The sequence below is a fragment of the Schistocerca serialis genome, chromosome 1, assembly GCF_023864345.2.
Source record: "Schistocerca serialis cubense isolate TAMUIC-IGC-003099 chromosome 1, iqSchSeri2.2, whole genome shotgun sequence".
Lineage (NCBI taxonomy): Eukaryota > Metazoa > Arthropoda > Insecta > Orthoptera > Acrididae > Schistocerca > Schistocerca serialis.
This window is the reverse complement of record NC_064638.1, coordinates 275,957,176-275,976,276: the sequence shown is the minus strand read 5'-3', so window position 1 is coordinate 275,976,276 and position 19,101 is coordinate 275,957,176. Positions and strand designations below refer to the sequence as shown.

The window sequence follows — 19,101 nt, the reverse complement described above, 5'->3', positions numbered from 1 at the left end:
TGCACTTCATAATTTTCACAATTTTCCATTTGTTACAATCTCTCGATATACTACAGCATCATCCGCAAAAAGACTCAGTGAACTTCCGATGTTATCCACAAGGTCACATATACTCCTGGAAATGGAAAAAAGAACACATTGACACCGGTGTGTCAGACCCACCATACTTGCTCCGGACACTGCGAGAGGGCTGTACAAGCAATGATCACACGCACGGCACAGCGGACACACCAGGAACCGCGGTGTTGGCCGTCGAATGGCGCTAGCTGCGCAGCATTTGTGCACCGCCGCCGTCAGTGTCAGCCAGTTTGCCGTGGCATACGGAGCTCCATCGCAGTCTTTAACACTGGTAGCATGCCGCGACAGCGTGGACGTGAACCGTATGTGCAGTTGACGGACTTTGAGCGAGGGCGTATAGTGGGCATGCGGGAGGCCGGGTGGACGTACCGCCGAATTGCTCAACACGTGGGGCGTGAGGTCTCCACAGTACATCGATGTTGTCGCCAGTGGTCGGCGGAAGGTGCACGTGCCCGTCGACCTGGGACCGGACCGCAGCGACGCACGGATGCACGCTAAGACCGTAGGATCCTACGCAGTGCCGTAGGCGACCGCACCGTCACTTCCCAGCAAATTAGGGACACTGTTGCTCCTGGGGTATCGGCGAGGACCATTCGCAACCGTCTCCATGAAGCTGGGCTACGGTCCCGCACACCGTTAGGCCGTCTTCCGCTCACGCCCCAACATCGTGCAGCCCGCCTCCAGTGGTGTCGCGACAGGCGTGAATGGAGGGACGAATGGAGACGTGTCGTCTTCAGCGATGAGAGTCGCTTCTGCCTTGGTGCCAATGATGGTCGTATGCGTGTTTGGCGCCGTGCAGGTGAGCGCCACAATCAGGAATGCATACGACCGAGGCACACAGAGCCAACACCCGGCATCATGGTGTGGGGAGCGATCTCCTACACTGGCCGTACACCACTGGTGATCGTCGAGGGGACACTGAATAGTGCACGGTACATCCAAACCGTCATCGAACCCATCGTTCTACCATTCCTAGACCGGCAAGGGAACTTGCTGTTCCAACAGGACAATGCACGTCCGCATGTATCCCGTGCCACCCAACGTGCTCTAGAAGGTGTAAGTCAACTACCCTGGCCAGCAAGATCTCCGGATCTGTCCCCCATTGAGCATGTTTGGGACTGGATGAAGCGTCGTCTCACGCGGTCTGCACGTCCAGCACGAACGCTGGTCCAACTGAGGCGCCAGGTGGAAATGGCATGGCAAGCCGTTCCACAGGACTACATCCAGCATCTCTACGATCGTCTCCATGGGAGAATAGCAGCCTGCATTGCTGCGAAAGATGGATATACACTGTACTAGTGCCGACATTGTGCATGCTCTGTTGCCTGTGTCTATGTGCCTGTGGTTCTGTCAGTGTGATCATGTGATGTATCTGACCCCAGGAATGTGTCAATAAAGTTTACCCTTCCTGGGACAATGAATTCACGGTGTTCTTATTTCAATTTCCAGGAGTGTATATAATGGCAACGGTCCTACGACACTCCCCTGCGGCACACCTGAAATCACTCTTACTTCAGAAGACTTCTCTCCATTGAGAATGACATGGGAAAATGAGTGCTAAGCATAGCAATGTCTTTTTAACACCGGAATCATTAAAAGCTTCCTTGCACTGGCAAACTGACAAAGCCACTGCACTATAGGAGTCTGTTAAAAAAAATGGCTCTGAGCACTATGGGACTTAACTTCTAAGGTCATCAGTCCCCTAGAACTTATAACTACTTAAACCTAACTAAACCAAGAACATCACACACATCCATGCCCGAGACAGGATTCAAAACTGCGACCATAGCGGTCGCGCCGTTCCAGACTGTAGCGCCTAGAGCCGCTCGGCCGGCCAGAGTCTGTTTATTTGCCCTATAATGGCCTAGAAATTTTCATTGTAAAACAACACAGCTTCGACCCACGTATCCCAACGAGTTACCACTAGTTCGGGACGTAAAGGCACATTTTGTAGTTTTTCTTTGTAGGTCTGGATGCGAGCAGGAGCCTTTAGAAACACTCTCTTTGTGGATGAAATCAGTTTATTTACAGTCACAAACATGGAACGTACTACTTCAGCAAGATGGACTCCAAGAGCAAACCACGTCACATGAATCAGATTGGGATAAAACACTGGAGGGCTTTCCCTGCTTTGATCATATAGGGAGCAGCACCCGAAATAAACACAACCACCCTTTCATCTGCAGAAGATTCAGGAAATATTTTTTCTTATACCCTCATTCACAAATCTGGCGATGGTAGAAAAATTTACTTTTTGAAGTTCTTTGTAGGCCGCTAAATAAGAAGAAAAATGCTCTTCTTTTAAAGCATCAACAATTAAATTTGCAATGTAATGGCCTCAAGTGTGTGTAGTTTCATCAACTGAAATCCAAATAATGTTCTTGAGTTCACTGCGTATTTCTTCCAGAACAGGTACGTAAATTCTCATTATGTAATTTTTACGCAATGTTCATTCATCTGATATATTTTGATTTAAGCAATATTTGCGCAGGAAGCCTTTGAGGATAGGGTTTGTGAGTTTGTGAAGAGGAATATTGCTTGCAATGAATGCTTCACATATACCCATACCCATGTTAAACCGACTTTTTTGGTTACCTTTGGACAAATCCCTGCTACTCCAACTAGCTGTTGTCAGAAGTTGTTGTCGTGGACCCTTCTTCTGCATTCCTGCGATATGAAGACTTGCTTGACATCCTCGTCTATTTGAAACTTTTTTTTTTTTTTGCACGAAACGTTTTTCTCGCGAAGTCGACAATATAAAACAATTCCGTCATATGTAAATGTTCGAGGATTGTCAGCTATCCACGAAACGACGTTTCTTTTTTTCGGGCAGCATGGCACACAACACGTTACACACTACACATGTCGTAAACACGTTCAGCTATGTACAAGTAAACAGAAAGCTAAGCTGAAACAAAGGACGTGCGACTAACAGCTTGCGTAGTTTAATTGTTGCCGACGCGCACGGTATGAGAGCGGAGGGGATTAACCGGGGGCGGGGCGAAGGAGCATTGACTGTCTGCCTGTTCCTCTTCTGTAATTATTTCGCTAGGCAGTGGCCTCTCAGTTAGCGATTGCACGCAGTTCTAGGTTTAAAAAAAATGGCTCTGAGCACTATGGGTCTTAACTTCTGAGGTCATCAGTCCCCTAGAACTTAGAGCTACTTAAACCTAAGTAACCTAAGGACATCATACACATCCATGCCCGAGGCAAGATTCGAACCTGCGACCGTAGCGGTCGCGCGGTTCCAGACTGTAGCACCTAGAACCGCTCGGCCAATCCGGCCGGCGCTGACGGAGGGCATAGGGAAAGTCCAAAGAAGGGCAGCTCGTTTTATCGTGAAACATGGTTGTGTGTGTCACAGATGTGATAGCGAGGTGGAGTAGCAGTCATTTAAACAAATGGGTTTTCGTTAGGCGAGATGTTACCGGGAAATCGTCTCCAACGTTCTCTTCCAAAAGCGAAACTATTTTGTTAACGCCCACCTACATAGAGAAAAATGATGATAATAATAAAATCGGAGACATCAGAGCTCGAACAGGAAGCTGTAAGTTTACATTTTTCACAGGCGCTCTTCGAGGGTGGAATGGTATAGAAATAGTCTGCAGGTGGTTCAAAGTACACTCTGCCACGCATTTAACTGTGAACTGTAATCACGTAGATGTAGACACTAAATATTCCGAAATGTCTCCATTAATACTCAAATAATAATGCGTTACAAATATTAACCTTTGCAAGAAACTACACTACTGGCCATTAAAATTGCTTTACCACAAAGATGACGTGCTACAGACGCGAAATTTAACCGACAGGAAGATGTTGTAAATGATAACTAACTGAAAACCTCAGCTGCCGACAGGTGTTGTTGATATACCTCGATGTGTACAGTTGAAAGTGTGTGCAGGGACTTATCCCTTGCACGCCTCCCGTGGTGAGTGGTTGGGAAAATGTCTATAAGGTACATTACATATGTAGAATTGTGGACAGCTGGGAATGTGAGTCTCACGGGAAGCGTGCAAGGGATAAGTCCCTGCAGTCGCGCTATTCATCTGTGTCCTCGGTGGCTCAGATGGATAGAGCGTCTGCCATGTAAGCAGGAGATCCCGGGTTCGAGTCCCGGTCGGGGCACACATTTTCAGCTGTCCACATCGAGGTATATCAACAACACCTGTCGGCAGCTGAGGTTTTCAGTTAGTCATCATTTATTCCAGGGAAAAGCTGCACGGTCATCAACAGTAACTTCTTTCGAGAACAAGTTACTGTCTTCGTATATATAGAAGATGATGTGACATGCAAATGATTAGCTTTCAGAGAATTCACACAAGGTTGGCGCCGGTGGCGACACCTACAACGTGCTCACATGGGGAAAGTTTCCAACCTATTTCTCATATACAAACAGCAGTTGACCGGCGTTGCCTGGTGAAACGTCGTTGTGATGTCTCGTGTAATGAGGAGAAATGCGTACCATCAGGTTTCCGACTTTGATAAAGATCGGATTATAGCCTATCGCGATTGCGGTTTATCGTATAGCGACATTGCTGCTTGCGTTGGTCGAGATCCAATTAGTGTTAGCAGAATACAGAATCTGTGGGATCAGGAGGGTAATACGGAACGCCGTGCTGGATCCCAACGGCCTCGTATCACTAGCAGTCGAGATGACAGGCATCTTATCCGCATGGCTGTAACGGATCGTGCACCCACGTCTCGATCCTTGAATCAACAGACGGGGACGTTTGCAAGACAACAACCATGTGCACGAACGCTCGACGACGTTTGCAGCAGCATGGACTATCAGCTCTGAGACCACGGCTGCGGTTACCCTTGACGCTGCATCACAGACAGGAGCGCCTGCGATGGCGTATTCAACGACCAACTTGAGTGCACGAATGGCAAAACGTCATTTTTTCAGATGAATCCAGGTTCTGTTTACAGCATCACTATGGTCGCATCCATGTTTGGCGACATCGCAGTGAACGCACATTGGAAGCGTGTACTCGTCATCGCCATACTGGCGTATCACCCGGCGTGATGGTATGGGGTGCCATTGGTTACACGTCTCGGTCACCTCTTGTTCGCATTGACGGCACGTTGAAGAGTGGACGTTACGTTTCAGATGTGTTACGACCCGTGGCTCTACCCTTCATTCGATCCCTGCGAAACCCTCCATTTCAGCAGGATAATGCACGACTGCATGTTGCAGGTCCTGTACGGTCCTTTCTGGATACAGAAAATGTTCGACTGCTGCCCTGTGCAGCACATTCTCCAGATCTCTCACCAATTGAAAACGTCTGGTCAATGGTGGCCGAGCAACTGGCTCGTCACAATACGCCAGTCACTACTCTTGATGAACTGTGGTATCGTGTGGAAGCTGAATGGGCAGCTGTACCCGTACACGCCATCCAAGCTCTGTTTGACTCAATGCCCAGGCGTATCAAGGCCGTTATTACGGCCAGAGGTGGTTGTTCTGGGTACTGATTTCTCAGGATCTATGCACCCGAACGGCGTGAAAATGTAATCACTTGTCAGTTCTAGTATATTATATTTGTCCAATGATTACTTGTTTATCATCTGCATTTCTTCTTGGTGTAGCAATTTTAATGGCCAGTAGTGTAATTTGACAACATAATGATACAGGGGCCACAGATGTTGGCTTTAGTGGAGTGTGATACACAGGTTTACGTCTACACGATATTTATCACTCGATCGTCGTATGGCTGTTGCGAGCAAGCGCGTGATTCCGATTGTGGCGGGACCAACAGGTGCGGCAGTGCGGGCCCCCGCGTGGCGTGCGTGCGTGCGCAGATCAATACGCCGTGTTGTGTCTCCGCACGTGAGACGTGTAGCGAATGGATGGCGAGAGGGGGAGACAGGCAACACGCCCTGCCGTGCCGTGCCGTGTCCGGTGCCGCATTTCCCGTGATACGATCCCCTGTCAGCAGTCGTGAAGTTTACTTCAAAAGAGGAGATATTCTCAAGCACTATCACCTGTCTCGTGCTCAAACATGAAATTCCTGTTTACTGGCGAACCAGATCCGTTGACTGTAATTTATCTCTCGTTCAGTGAAACTTTGCTACAATACCTACCAAGGAGTGCACATCAACTGCCAGTCGTGTCGTATACATCGTTGGCCATAAAATCTAAGAAATTAATGCCATACAAGGGAATCATCGGGGTGGATTGCGCTGAATTTCTGTTCCCCGGGTGTTCACGTTATGCTTCGGATTCTTAAAGTAAGAGTCCGCACCAGTTGTGAGGAGAATTTACTTATTATCTGCACCACCGGTTTCAGAGCATTACAGCTCCATCCAAAGGAGCTAACAATTAATTTAAAAAATCGTAAATGCTTGGCAATCGGGTCAGTCAGTACGGAAAGTGAAGCTCATGTCGCTGTGTGTGTGAGATAGCTACGAAAAGCCAGCGGAGCGCGTCACCGACAGCCACGCGTGTTTGATTGTTTTTAGTTAATCGTTAGGACCTGAAGAAGCGGTTCCGAAATTGGTCGTGCAGTTAATAGATTCTCATTCATGCTGAATCGGATTCTTACTTTTCGAATCTACCAATCATCGAGTGAAACAGAAGCGATTTCTGGCGTTCCCCAAGGTAGTGTTATAGGTCCTTTGCTGTTTCTCGTCTATATAAACGATTTTGGAGACAATCTGAGCAGCCGTCTTCGGTTGTTTGCAGATGACGCTGTCGTTTATCGACTAAAAGTCATCAGAAGATCAAAACAAACTGCAAAACGATTTAGAAAAAATATTGGAATGGTGGGAAAAGTAGCAGTTGACCCTAAATAACGAAAAGTGTGAGGTCATCCACATGGGTGCTAACAGGAACTCAAACTTCGGTTACACGATAAATCAGTTTAATTTAAAAGCCGTAAATTCTACTAAATACATAGGTATTACAATTACGAACAACTTAAACTGGAAGGAACACACACAAAATTTTGTGGGGAAGGCTAACCAATGACTGCGTTTTACTGGCAGGACACTTAGAAAATGTGACAGACCTACTAAGGAGACTGCCTACACTACGTTTGTCCGTCCTCTTTTAGAATACTGCTGCGCGGTGTGGGATCCTTACCAGATAGGACTGACGGAGTACATCGAAAAAATTCAAAGAAAGGCAGCACGTTTTGTATTATCGTGAAATATAGGAGAGACTGTCACAGAAATGATACAGGATTTGGGCTGGAAATCATTAAAAGAAAGGCGTTTTTCGTTGCGACGGAATCTTCTCACGAAATTCCAATCACCAACTTTCTCCTCCGAATGCGAAAATATTTTGTTGATACCGATCTCCATAGGGAGGAACGATCACCACGATAAAATAAGGGAAATCAGAGCTCGTACGGAAAGATATAGGATTTTCGTTCTTTCCGCGCGCTATACGAAATTAGAATAATAGAGAATTGTGAAGGTGGTTCGATGAACCCTCTGCCATGCACTTGAATGTGATTTGCAGAGTATCCATGTAGATGTAGAAGTACATGCAGATGTTACCCAGTTGCTGATGTCCTCCACATAAAGTCCTTTCTTAGCCCACATTATTGTGACGCCACAAATATTCTGGAGGCAAATAAAGACTCCAAAACGACGATTTTCAGGAGTGACGATACCAAACGGAGTTGATGCTTTCGCCATGTCCTGAATAGTGAAAATCTCATCTGTTGGCACTGTAGAGCAATGTAGCAGGTTATCAACACCGTTCTACAACTTATACGCGAAACAGCAATGAATGATGTTCGTTTCACTAGTTTTCGTTTCGTGAGACTTAAGTTCAAGAGGGGATTTATATCGCCCAATCATCTTGTGTGAGCGGTATGGCCATCAGCAAGTAACTATGAGAAGAAACTAATGAAACTGGAACATACATTTGCATCCAGAAGAGTGGAGAAATGCTTAAGTGCTGCTATAATCTTCCAAATGGGTGAGGAAGAAAACTTGGATAACTATCCTCCGGTTAATCACAAACACTCTAAGGCCCAAAAAAGCTACGCACCACGAAGGAAATATCCGAAGCGACAGAAACCGATAAATGCAACGTACATTTACAGTCATATAAATGATTACAACTTCAGAAAAACTGGATGATTTATTCAAGAGAAAGAATTTCACGGACTGAACAAGTCAATAACGCATTGGTCCACCTCTGGCACTTAAGCAAGCAGTTATTCGGCAAGGCATTGATTGACAGAGTTGTTAGATGTCCTCCTGAGCCGGCCGCTGTGGCCGAGCGGTTCTAGGCGCTTCAGCCCGGAACCGTTCTGCTGCTACGGTCGCAGGTTCGAATCCTGCCGCGGGCATGGATGTGTGTGATGTTCTTAGGTTATTTAGGTATAAATAGTTCTCTAAGTCTAGGCGACTGATGGCCTCAGATGTTAAGTCCCATAGTGCTTAGAGCCATTTGAATTTCAATTTTGTCCTCCTGAAGTATATCGTGCCAAATTTTGTCTAACTGACGCGTTAGATCGTCAAAATCCGGAGCTGGTTGGAGGGGTCTGCCCATTATACTTCAAACGTTCCCAATTGAAGGGAGACTCGATGACTTTGCTGGCCAACGTAGGGTTTGGCAAGCACGAAGACAAGCAGTAGAAACTCTCGCCGTTCGCTGAAATGTAAGCCTAGCCTGGCTTGCTGTGAAGGGCAACAAGACTCTCGACTGGGTTTAAATCTGAGAAGTTTGGTGGCCAGGGGAGTAAGGTAAACTCATCCCGGTGCTCTTCAAACCATGCACGGACACTGCGCCCCGTGTGACATGTTGCATTGCCTTGCTGGTCGATGGCATAGTGCTGAAGAAAAACAAACAGCAAAATGGGTGGACATGGTCCTCAAGGACAGATGCATACCAGTGTCCGTCCCATGTGCCTTCCAGAATGACGAGGTCACCAGGGAATGCCACGGAAACATTCCCCAGACCACAAGGCATCGTACTCCAGGGTGAACCCTTCCGACGACTGTTGCAGGGTGTTTGCTTTCAGACGTTCCTGTCCTACGGAGCATGAAACGTGGTTCAGCTGGAAAGGCCACTCAGTGGACCTGTAGCTGCGGTGCTGACGTGGAAATTCGTCGCGTATGCACAGCAGTCAGTATTGGTGCATGAACAAGGTGCCTGCTACGGAGGCCCATGCGCAGCAACGTTCGCTGAACGGTCGTTGACGTGACACTGTTGTTAGCAGCTTGGTTCATCTGGGCTGCCAGTTGCTCAACAGCTGCACGTCTATTCGCGCGTATCGCGTATGTCTCTGCAGCCGTCATTTGCCCCCGTCATCTATGGCCCGTGGTGCAAACTATTGCCTCGGCACCAGTTTTAGATAGCGCCAATTTGCCATGTACTTTAAACACTCCGACACGCGGACGGTTAACAAACTTAGTATTTTCAGAAATGCTTCCACCCTTTGACTGAAAGTCAATGATCATGCCCATTCGGACGTCGGGCAACTAGCTTCGCTTCTGTATTACGACAATAACTGCGTCCCCCCGACACGCTTTATACACCCCTCCACTGCTAGTGCTACCATCTGCCATCTGGGTGGTTCTTGCACGTTTTCGTCGAACATAGGCGGTGCTCACAATGTAACTGGATCGTGAAGTTCCAGCATGACTGGGCCCCATCAAATGATACCGCTGATTTCGGAGAACATTTAGACAACGTTTCCGCCATTTTAGGATTGTGAGGGGTTGTCTAGTATCTCAGCCATCACGATCTCGCGAACTTTCTCCTATGCAATTCTTTTTGTGTCGGAAGATGAAGAGTTTGGTGCTCGTTACATCGATAGACATACCATAAGACATGTTCCCCCCCATTTGGATGAAGCTCCAGCCATCATTCTCGTAACATTTGGTTATTTTGAGGGTGTTGGACATCATTAACATAGATTCCAGTTGTGCAGTAATACACTCCTGGAAATGGAAAAAAGAACACATTGACACCGGTGTGTCAGACCCACCATACTTGCTCCGGACACTGCGAGAGGGCTGTACAAGCAATGATCACACGCACGGCACAGCGGACACACCAGGAACCGCGGTGTTGGCCGTCGAATGGCGCTAGCTGCGCAGCATTTGTGCACCGCCGCCGTCAGTGTCAGCCAGTTTGCCGTGGCATACGGAGCTCCATCGCAGTCTTTAACACTGGTAGCATGCCGCGACAGCGTGGACGTGAACCGTATGTGCAGTTGACGGACTTTGAGCGAGGGCGTATAGTGGGCATGCGGGAGGCCGGGTGGACGTACCGCCGAATTGCTCAACACGTGGGGCGTGAGGTCTCCACAGTACATCGATGTTGTCGCCAGTGGTCGGCGGAAGGTGCACGTGCCCGTCGACCTGTAACCGGACCGCAGCGACGCACCGATGCACGCAAAGACCGTAGGATCCTACGCAGTGCCGTAGGGGACCGCACCGCCACTTCCCAGCAAATTAGGGACACTGTGGCTCATGGGGTATCGGCGAGGACCATTCGCAACCGTCTCCATGAAGCTGGGCTACGGTCCCGCACACCGTTAGGCCGTCTTCCGCTCACGCCCCAACATCGTGCAGCCCGCCTCCAGTGGTGTCGCGACAGGCGTGAATGGAGGGACGAATGGAGACGTGTCGTCTTCAGCGATGAGAGTCGCTTCTGCCTTGGTGCCAATGATGGTCGTATGCGTGTTTGGCGCCGTGCAGATGAGCGCCACAATCAGGACTGCATACGACCGAGGCACACAGGGCCAACACCCGGCATCATGGTGTGGGGAGCGATCTCCTACACTGGCTGTACACCACTGGTGATCGTCGAGGGGACACTGAATAGTGCACGGTACATCCAAACCGTCATCGAACCCATCGTTCTACCATTCCTAGACCGGCAAGGGAACTTGCTGTTCCAACAGGACAATGCACGTCCGCATGTATCCCGTGCCACCCAACGTGCTCTAGAAGGTGTAAGTCAACTACCCTGGCCAGCAAGATCTCCGGATCTGTCGCCCATTGAGCATGTTTGGGACTGGATGAAGCGTCGTCTCACGCGGTCTGCACGTCCAGCACGAACGCTGGTCCAACTGAGGCGCCAGGTGGAAATGGCATGGCAAGCCGTTCCACAGGACTACATCCAGCATCTCTACGATCGTCTCCATGGGGGAATAGCAGCCTGCATTGCTGCGAAAGGTGGATAAACACTGTACTAGTGCCGACATTGTGCATGCTCTGTTGTCTGTGTCTATGTGCCTGTGGTTCTGTCAGTGTGATCATGTGATGTATCTGACCCCAGGAATGTGTCAATAAAGTTTCCCCTTCCTGGGACAATGAATTCACGGTGTTCTTATTTCAATTTCCAGGAGTGTATAAACGGACATTTTCAGCAACGTCTATAAAACAATATTCATCAAGCGGAAATCAGAACACTGTTTTCGAATATGACAAGCATCAAAAGCTTCATGGGCAGTGCACCTGTAACCGTTTTGTTACATAAAATGTTTGTTATGTCCTCATAACATTAAAATTTTGCATATTTAATTTTTACGCCCTTTACGTACCTTCAGTTAAAAATGGATTCAACTTCAGCTATAGTTCATTAACAACATCCGAAACTCTCTCCAGCTTGGAGTCAGAACTGCTTACACTGGGACCCAGTGTTATGCAAGTTGTCCTTCGCCGAGCTACGCAAACCGGATGGCAAACATAGGAAAGTGCCAAGTTGTATGAGAATATAAACGTCAACCTCGGGCCAGTCCAAGGCGTTTGTACTGCTTCAGCCTTGGGAAGACTGTAGCAGTCAAGAAAAGCCCACAGGTGGGCGCTGAAGCTGTACGCCTTTTTGTGATTGCTGCTTCACGCATTATCTGAACCAGCAAGAGAACTCCCACGATAACGTAAAAAAAAATGTAAAATTTGTCCCGGTTTGAACATCTCCAGTCTTGACTGGAAATTGTCCTATTTGAAGAGGCAGCCTTAGCCACCTCCTGAAACTTGTACTGACTAATTCAGCCAGTTACAGGGTTTAACGAGACCTCCGAATTGTGGTGGTAATTGCCTTTTTCACAGAATGCAATGCCAGAGGTGAAAGAAGTAACAGTTGACAGTAAGAATGCTGCCACCCACAGATGATTCAATTCCAGACTTACGGATTTATGTAGCGATAATTCAAAGCAACTTTTTCACGGCGCAGTGTTCACTTACTAATTCAGAGTCAGTCACAAAGTAATGCCTCCCATTTTTTATTTTTTTTACAGTACAAGTAAATACCATTTACATACGATAACAGTTACAACATTCAACATTAATTTGTCACTTTTCAATATAATCACTAACTTTGTCCACTTTTTCCCACCTTGAAACAAGATCGTGTACCTCGTGATTGAAAAAGAAAGAGCAGATTTCAATTGTTTATTGCAGACAAACTATAAAAAACAAATACAATTGCGCGTGTCACTCGATAGAGGTCGGTTCAAAGTTTTGACACAACTGCGGTGTTGTTTGTAGCAACATGGCAACTACACCACAAGAGAAATCATTTTGTGTGTTGGAATTTGAGAGAAGTCAATCCATTGTTCAAGTGCAACGTGCATTCCGCCGTCGGTTCAACAAGAAGCCATCCGGGAGATTTACTTCCGGCATATAAAAAGTTTTTTGAAGTTGACTACATGTGCAAAACTAAGAGCACTGGTCGAACACGCACGTCCGATTAAAATGTCGAGCGTATTCGAGATGCAATTACATGGAGCCGCCGGAAGTCCACACGACGGTTAGGCCAGGAACTTAAAATATCCTCAAACCACGGTGTGACGTGTTTTAAAACGACGCCTGCATATCAAGCCTTACAAGCTGTAGCTACTGCAGCAATTGCGTCCCGATGACCGTAACAGAAGGTATGGTTTTTGCACTTCAGCTCTCCAGGATAGTAAAGAGGACACTTTTTCTGAAAGACACGTATCGTCTATCGCATACAGTAAGCCGCCATAATGTAAGAATTTGGGGTCATGAAACCACGGCGTCTTTGTCAAACACGAAAGTGACCCACCGAAACTAAATGTGTTTTGTGCCGTTATTATTAACAAAGGTTATGGAGCTTTCTTCGGCACGAATGTCTGAACATTCTGCAAAACTGGCTGCTTCCTCAACTTTACGAAGATTGCAATGATTTCATTTTTATGCATGGCGACTCCGCGCCTCACTTTCACCGTACGGCGTTTTATCTTAACACCATCCCACACAGTAAGCCGCCATAATGTAAGAATTTGGGGTCATGAAACCACGGCGTCTTTGTCAAACATGAAAGTGACCCACCGAAACTAAATGTGTTTTGTGCCGTTATTATTAACAAAGGTTATGGAGCTTTCTTCGGCACGAATGTCTGAACATTCTGCAAAACTGGCTGTTTCCTCAACTTTACGAAGATTGCAATGATTTCATTTTTATGCATGGCGACTCCGCGCCTCACTTTCACCGTACGGCGTTTTATCTTAACACCATCCCACAACCTCGGATTCGAAGAAGTGAACAGGATCTTGTTCATTGCTTTAGGCTTCCCAAGTAAATTGCTGAAGCTGTCGGTTCAATACACACGGACCTGTTGATTCGGGCGTGGAATAAAATGGGTTACTGTTCAATCTCTCTCCAGAAACGCAAGTTGCTCATGCTGAGTATATAGTATAGTGTCTGTGCGAACATACGATGTGTATTTTGAACCTTCCTCCATCCACTGACATGTGCAGTGTGTTTCTATCTTTCACAGTCTGTCTGTAATAAACAACTGAAATCTGTTCTTTCTTTTTGAATCACCCTGTATATCCGTACGGTACCCATCGACCCCTCTCGGATTCAAGTTCAAAAAGATGACAGTCTCGTATTCAGTCACAGACTTCGCCAAAAACTCCTCCCTTTCATGAATGCGGCTGAGCGTTTCACCTTAGTGGTAAGGAATTTAAGCAAGGGATGCTGTCTTATATGGACAACAATGTCGACTATTTTCGAAACTTGTTGCAGTGCTGCCATCTGCTGATATAGAACGCTGCACTGGAGTGGGCTGTAGAAGAATCTTTGCGGAAGTGGGCCTAAGTCTTTATTGTGAATGTAGCTTAATTAAGGAGAATACAAAAGGAGGCATTACTTTCTGACTGCCCCTGTAACATTAATTTTCTTTCTCCTTCAAATTCTTGTAACTTGAGAGAACTAGTTCATAGTTTTTTTTTAAAAAAAAAAAAAGGCAAGAGCGTCAGGGAGAGCGAGAAGCATTAGTTTCGTTTACTGGAGAGTTTTCCGATCAGCACATTCGTCTGCGACAAATACCTATTGCGCCAGACTGCACGTTAAGAGTCGCAGCATAATCAAGATCTAGGGCTACGAGGTCGCGTCTAAGAATGAAACAGTCTTAATTAGGAAAGAAACGTGTGCACTAATGTGTACATAGCTTAATGAAAAACTGACTCCTACCCTACACTCTACTTCTCCATTCAAGATTGAAAATGCAGTTGTGTAAGCATCCTCTACCACCTCTGCTGACAGTGGCGTAAAAGAGTCTTGTTGCTCTATCTGTTTACAGGAAGATATTCCCAGTGCACAGCTTGAGTCATCTTGGCACTGCCTCAGCAGCTGCAGGCAGTTTCATCGTAAAACGGACTCCGCATTCGGCCGACTTACGCTTCAGTGCTTCGAAAAGGAATTAAGGGCATGTAATTTAGCTTTATTTACGAGGAAGGCTGCATTTACGTGCAGGCTATCTACGCTGCAGTCTATACAGATCCCGCACCAGAAAAATTAAAAATTAAACATGTTTTAATGCTGTGGTCCGCGCCACCTTATAATCGTTAAAGACTTAGACGTAATTATTTAAATACGGACTCATTCTGCTTAACTTTTTAATGGACAGCTGACAAGAGTTAGTCAACATCCACATCTCAAACCTCGAGCTCAGTGACACCAGGTCAAACATGTAGCACTTCGGTTGGCAAAACTGCCATGACTTTTAAATGAATAGTTAACGGGATTTCGGCAATTCGAAATGGCTACGATTACGCGGAAAACCGATTTCTTGCATACCTCATTTCATCCAAATCTGGACACACAAAACGCCAGAGATCGTTATCATTTTCATCATCATTGACAAGCAAGTCGCCGAAGTGGCGTCAACTAAAAAGACTTGCAATACGGCGGCCGAACCCCGAAGGGGTATCCCGGCCAATTAATGCCATACGATCATTTCATTTTCCTAAACTGACGTCGCTCTAAGAACGTACGTGTCACTTATGATCATGAACAGCAATGGACAACTCGCATTTCCGAAATTGAAGATGACCATAAACAACTGTCGAATTTCCAAGTTTAAGTTACGCATTTGTCTGATGTTACCCAAGTAGTTCTCAGTGGACAACCCACCTTTAAACATAAATATAAGCAGATACACAGCTCCACTCACTCAGCAATCTGTCAGACAGTGCCTCAACACAGGACTCTTCCACAATCACCACCAAGAGGAACCTAACTGGAGAGCATACAAGTGATTGTAGCCGTCATTCACTGGACCTACGATCAAACTAGTGTTCAAGGACAGAATAGTGAAAGGGAATAATGGTCTATATAGCCATACATAATCTTCATACTCCACTTAAGTATTACAGAATTAATCATTGTAAAACTTCCAGGCAGGTTGTAACTAGGATTCGAACTCGGGACCTATGCCCTTCGTGGGCAAGTGCTCTACCTACTGACAGGCAGGAGAACTCCTGTGAAGTTTGAAAGGTAGGAGATGAGGTATTGGCGGAAATAAAGCTGTGAGGATGGTTCATGAGTCGTGTCCGGGTAGCTGAGTTGGGAGAGCATTTACCCGCACAAGGCAAAGCTCCTAGGTTCGAGTTCTGGTGCAGCACACAGTTTTAATCTACCAGGAAGTTTCAAATCAGCGGACCCTACTCTGCAAAGAGAAAATTTAAGTGTGTACCACTGTAAACTATTGTGAATCTTTGTTGCCATCGATGTTACCTGTATCTGTTTTGACCTTGTGACAGAGCTTTATAACTGCTGCGTTCAAGCTAGCCATTTCGTAATAGCAACTACTTCCTGCCACATTTATATGTTTGACGTCAAGTGCATATGGTGAATACAACAGTTGCTTCATAGACTTTTAGTTCGAAAACTGATAAACTGCTATTTTTTCCGGTCATTTACCACAAAATATCAACTGGTAACGTCAGCACCACAAGTCCAGCCTAGGGGCTCTATAAATCTCGAATAAGGCCTTCTTTCAGAGAATATCAAAGTCCAGTACAGTTTCATTAATTTTCGGAACATATACTGAAATCTTCCGGAAAAGTTAACTGCCGACAGCAAAATGAGGCAGATTAATCATCTTTGGAAAACGTGATGATTAAACTGTTAAAAAAGATAAGGATTCACGACAAACGTTATTCCCGAAAGATTTTTCTTCGCCCGGAAGGGGGAAGCTCAACCATGTCGGCTCTTGTAACCGTCAACGGTTTCATAGGAAAAAGCTAACTGCAAGACTGTCAAGTATGTGTCATCATATACTTTGTGCAAGCATGCTTGACGGTCTGTAGCTTGTGCAAGCGTATAAATGTGCTCATGTTCGAGTGTGCGCACCGATTATTTGCAGGATTGTACAAGAATGCTCAAGTTCTACGGCAATCTTTGTAACAGCACTGTGTAGTGCGATGTGAAGCAAATCGGTCACAAACTGTAGGAAAAGTTTAATAGAGTATATGAAGGCCTGCACTTTTAACGATACACGGACGAAGTACCTGATCCTGTCATACACAAACAGGCCTGTACGAAGAAGATATATTATACCAGAACCAACTGCAGGAGATAAAGGCAACGCTTTTATTAATCTGAGATACTCCCTTATCGCAGATGTGTACAGGTAACATTTTTGAGGTCTTCATAGGCCCTTCAGCTCCCAAGAAATGATAATATTGCTTTCAATTTTTTCGTGTGGTGTTATAGCTTCTATCATGGTTGTGCCCCACGTTTTAATCAAAGATAGCAAAAGTGATAGGTGGGTCAAATACTTTTCCCTATTAATCCTGAAATAACTATGCCAAAAAATTGAATATACCTCCAACTCACTTATTGTATTAAGGTGGAATCAGGGTTTTCATGTCATTAACAAGTCATTAAATTTAAGAGTTTGTATTGTTGAATTCCGAGATTACTTTACCTCGATCTTAAATGAAAAACCCAAAGAACTTCGACATCAGATACAGTCTTCTTTTAAAAAACTGGTCCACCGTATTCCGGTACACTAAATGCAGTTAACGCAACTGCTTCGTTACAGAGGAAGCATATATTATGCTAGAGCATACAGTTGGATGCTCAGTACTGTGGAACACAACACAAATTAGTACCATAAACGCGCAAAAATGATAAATGCAAACAAGTAATACTCTTTCAATTTCACTCTCTGCCCTACACTATTAGTTCCTAGTCAAAATCAGTTTTACTAGGACATCCCACTATCGGCTACTTCTATTTCTCCGTAACACTTTGAACCACAGTGTACGATGCGGCTCCATACTACTATTTAAAGGAAAGTCAAATTCATGCAGTAACAGGACACTAATGAAAAAAATTTTCTCCGGTAGAGTTGCTTTTGCTTTCTCTGCTACTTAATACAGACTCAAAAAAGATGAACTACGTACAACTGGAGGTTTTCCGATTTCTCTTTCAAAATAAAAAGCAAAAGCCCTTTGACAAATCTATAAGTGATAGAGGCAAATGGCTGTTTTACACATTCCGAAATCTATATGAAGATGGTATCTGTTCTTTCGGACGTGTCCAAAAGAACAGATACGATCTTCATACGGCTCACCGGCCATTTGACCATCACCTTCTGTGCGGATGCACAGGGTCCAAACGCTGACGGGAATCGGCAGTAAAACCGCGAATAATGAATATAATGGGCAAAGGCACTATGAATATAGTGCGGGACAATAAGTTGCGAATGTGGGTATCACGGGAGGTGTGCCAAGGATAAGTCCCTGCAGTCGCACTATTCGCTGTGTCCTCGGTGTTCGGTCAGAGGGCTGCTCACCCTCTGTAATAAAAGAAACTGACAAGGGGAGGCCGCCAATTGTGAAATTCAGATTCGATTCATACTGCGCATAATAAAAGCTCATGGCCAGAGGTGTAATGTGGCAAAGCACCAAGATGCACTTCTCAGCCGTTGTCGAGAAAATCGACAGTTAAAAGAAACCGTTGCGGTGAAATACTCTCTACGATTAATAATTCTCTACAGCGTCGTGGCGCAGCGTAAGCACTCGGGTTCGTAATCCGAAAGTCGCCGGATCGAATCTCGCGCTATGCAACCACTTTTTTTTTTAGTATTTGTTTTTCATAATTCAAATATATATATCCGCACTGATTTTCGACAATGTTTTAAGTTGCGCTAGGGACCGCATCTATCTTCTTTCGAAGTTAGCAGGCAACTACGCTGTTATGCGGCGGCTCGTTTGGGCCCATTCAACATCTGTCATTCAAGTGTAACGAGCGAGTAACGGAGTTTATATTTCATACCTGCCACAGCAAATTTGTGTTCGTGGGGTCTCTATTCTAATTCGAACGTTTGACTTACGCTATACGTATTCGTTTCGGAATATATATATATATATATAAAAAATTCCCGGCAATCAGTTGCAACAATTATGCATATAATAAGTTGTTGAAAGTCGTTTGTCGTGGAAAAAACTGGCGACATCATTATGTTTTCCGCAAACAAAGTTGTATTTCACAAATGTTATTAATTGTCTTCATAATGTTAACCACGTATAGTTAACGGAAGACGTAGAAACGATATTCCGAAACGAATACGTATAGCGTAAGTCAAACGTTCGAATTAGAATAGAGACCCCACGAACACAAATTTGCTGTGGCAGGTATGAAATATAAACTCCGTTACTCGCTCGTTACACTTGAATGACAGATGTTGAATGGGCCCAAACGAGCCGCCGCATAACAGCGTAGTTGCCTGCTAACTTCGAAAGAAGATAGATGCGGTCCCTAGCGCAACTTAAAACATTGTCGAAAATCAGTGCG

General features: G+C 45.6%; 1 protein-coding gene and 1 non-coding gene across 3 annotated transcripts in view; one reads left to right on the top strand and one right to left on the bottom strand.

Moving 5' to 3' along the window:
• LOC126468076 (spastin) overlaps positions 1 to 19,101 on the bottom strand; it is a 504,043-nt gene that overhangs the window by 445,726 nt on the left and 39,216 nt on the right. The gene's annotated exons all lie outside the window — the stretch shown is intronic.
• On the top strand, positions 4,133 to 4,206 carry Trnat-ugu (transfer RNA threonine (anticodon UGU)). The gene has a single exon. It is a non-coding gene; the product is annotated as a tRNA-Thr (tRNA).